Genomic DNA, 3,315 nt, shown 5'->3' on the forward strand with positions numbered 1-3,315 from the left:
AGAGCTTGTCATTGATTCTTAGTAACCCAGAACACTGAACTTGTCCTTTGTCCAAAGTGAGTGAGAATCAACCCAAATCAGCAGATCAGCATGGCAGAATTCTGATGAGGCACCTCTTCCTGTGGGGTTTTCTTTATCACTGCACTCAAACAACCACATGCTGTTGTAACAGTTTTGGTGTGTGTTTTCCCAAGTAATTGGTGATCTCCTTAAGGTCAGAGATTGTTTCTATTTATCTTTGTATTTGTAGTCCCTGTGGAGTAAGGGATACATATTTGGTGTCCAATAAAATGCCTGCTGACCAATAAGTGACTTAAGGAATGTGTGATGGGCCTGAGACTTTTTAGTAATAATTGTAAGAGTATTTACACAGACTCATTATCATTTATAACATCTAATTTAAAATGTTTCTTCCACAGTAAACATGATGTACCTTTCAGTTCTCGTCATCCCTATTTGAATTGTCCTGGGTTTCGCAGCTTGCTACTTAGGGCTGCAGTCGCTTCCATGGTTTCATTTTAGATATAATGTATATAACACCATGAGGACAGCCATCGACATAATCTTAGTGTGCAACACATTTATCATGATTGTTGGGAGACTCAACTTCTAATTTGTGGTTATCGTGAGCTATTTTTCAGGGCAAACACTCCTAAAAAAACAACTAAAAATGTTAAGTGAATTGTTTTTTGACATCCTTTTAAACACAGCATATAATGAAGCAAGCAGCATGTGTGAAAACTGTCTGAAAAACAGACAACAGACACAAACCTGGGAATACTTTCAGATCTTGAAATTATTGGACATGGACTATAAGGTAACTATGCTTACTGTGGTGGGTTGAATCATGACCCCTGAAAGACATCCATATTCTAATCTCTGGAACCTGTGAATATGTTACTTTACATGGGAAAAGTGACTTTGTGGAAATGATGAAATTAATGATTTTGAGATTGAGTGGCTTATTCTGAAATATCTGAGTGGGTCCAATGTAATAACAGGGGTTCTTATAAAAGGGAGGCAAGTGGATCAGTGTCAGAGAGAAAGAAATACAAGGATGTAAGCAAAGGTCAGAGAAGAGATAAAATGTAACACTGCGGACTTTGAAAATGGAGGAAGGGGTCACAAGACTAGACATGTAGGTGGCCTCAGGAATCTGCAAAAGCAAAGGGAGTGGAATCCCCCCTAGACCCTCCAGAGGAAAGCAAGCCTTCAAATACCTTGATTTTAGCACAGTGAAACTGATTTCAAAATCCTGACTTCAAGGACTGTAGGATAATAAATTCATGTTGTGTTAAGCCACTGAGTTTCTGGTAACTAGTTAGAGCAGTAACAAGAAACTAATAAGTTTACTATGTTTTAAAAAGTAAAGATAAGCTTAAGGATATCTCTGAAAAGATAAAAGTATAGTTAGATTTCAAAAATTTTATATAGTACTTCCAGAAGTTAAAAAACACAATAGCCGAAATGTAAAACTCAGCGGATGGGTTTAAAAGCCAATTCAACACAATTGAAGAGAGAATTGATGGCCCGAAAGTTAAATCAGAAGAAATTCAGGATGCAGAATAGGAAGCCAAAAAGATATACAGTAAATAAGTTAGAGAGGCTAAAGTGTGAAAGTCCAACTTAAATTTAGTCAGAGTCCAGAGGGAAAATAGTGGATAGAAAATAATCATATCTCAAGAGTTATTGGTGTCTTTCTTACTTCCCAGCTGTGTTAGTGGCTGCTCTTGGTTGGGGAGCCATCTTGCACCTAAGGCAGGAAGATGGTGACCACAAGGAAGACAACAAAGTCTCTGGAGGTGATCAACTCTGGTTATGAAAAATGGAAACTACGTGCTGGGGTACAAGCAGACTCTGAAGATGATCAGACATGGCAAAGCGAAATTCGTCATCCTCGTTAACAACTGGCCAGTTTTGAGGAAATCCAAAATAGAGTACTATGCAATGTTGGCCGAAACTAATGTCCATCACATACAGTGAAAACAGTATTGAATTGGGCACAGCATGAGAAAAATACTACAGATTATGCACAGTGGCTGTCGTTGTTCTAGATGATTCTGATTTCATTAGAAGCATGCCAAAATAGGCTGGTGAGAAATAAAAAATGCAAAATTTTTAAAAATAAAACTGCCAGAACTTGTTTTGAAAACATTTTTAAAAAGAGTCATTATCTGAAATTTTCTGCTATTAATGAACAATATCAAGGAGCAGATTTAAGAAACTCCATCAATCCTAGATATTTTTGGATGGCTTTATAGAGGCAGTATAGAAAAGTGGTCTAGATCAAAGTGTTTTAGTTTGTAAGACACTACTGAATTCTAGTTTTGCCACTTAGCTACATAATTTGGGGCAAGTAAATTGACCTCTCTGAGCCTCCATCTCCTGATATTAAAATAAGGATAGCATCTGATTTATTGGTTGGTTATAAGGGATAAAAATATATAAATGTGAATAGCACAGGAACTGTTCCAAAGTAATATGAAGTACATAATTGATAATATTTTTAGTAGTGTTCAGAGTGTGTTTTCTCATAATGAGTTGAAGTCTGTTTTCTGATAACTTCCACTCGTTTATCTTAATTCTGATTTCTGGAAAAATAAAGAACTGGTCTGCTTTCTATGATATCTATACATTCACTCTTCAGCTTTTTGAAGCTTGTCAACTGCAGAAGAGCAGGGAATAAGGTAAGTGGCCAAGTAAACATCAAGGCTCCCTGACACTGGCCATGATAAGCCAATAGTTCATATGGTGGGAAAATTTTCTTGGCAATAAGAAGCCTCTCAAAGACTCCTGGGAGTCTTAGAATCCTAGAGAATCAGAGCAGCAGTGGAGTATTAGAATACAGCATCCTCATTCTGCAGGTGAAGAATAGGAGGCCCAGGGAGTGGAGATGGCTGAGCTAGACTCAACTGGTGGCCAAGCCATGAAGAAGCCTCTGAGATATTGAAATACTATGGACCCTTGGAGATAAAAATTCGATTTCCTTCTCATTTGGAAGAAATGATTTGAGAAATTGCCTATCATAATTGAATTAAATCAAAAAGAATTATCTTCCAATGGAAGCAATGGAAGAGCTGTGTGATGGAAAGACTGTGGGCTTTTAGAACGAGTTCTGCTTGACCTTGGGCAGATAACCTTTCTGAGGCTCAGTTTTAAATTTGGGTGGCAATATCTCCCTGACCAGGTTTGTCATAGGGATTAAATAAAACAACACATAAGGTCTAGAATAGAGTAAGTGGACAACAAATGACTGGTTTTCACTATGTTATTTTTCCATGAAACAAACTTACATTAAAAATGAGAAAAAACCCA

At 37.2% G+C, this 3,315-nt stretch overlaps 1 pseudogene; it reads left to right on the plus strand.

Annotated features, from left to right (window-relative positions):
- Window positions 1-1,766: 1,766 nt before the first annotated feature.
- LOC102129129 (large ribosomal subunit protein eL30 pseudogene) lies at window positions 1,767-2,104 on the plus strand (annotated as a pseudogene).
- The last annotated feature ends 1,211 nt before the right edge of the window (window positions 2,105-3,315 follow it).

This window comes from Macaca fascicularis, chromosome 8 (assembly GCF_037993035.2).
Source record: "Macaca fascicularis isolate 582-1 chromosome 8, T2T-MFA8v1.1".
Taxonomy (NCBI): domain Eukaryota; kingdom Metazoa; phylum Chordata; class Mammalia; order Primates; family Cercopithecidae; genus Macaca; species Macaca fascicularis.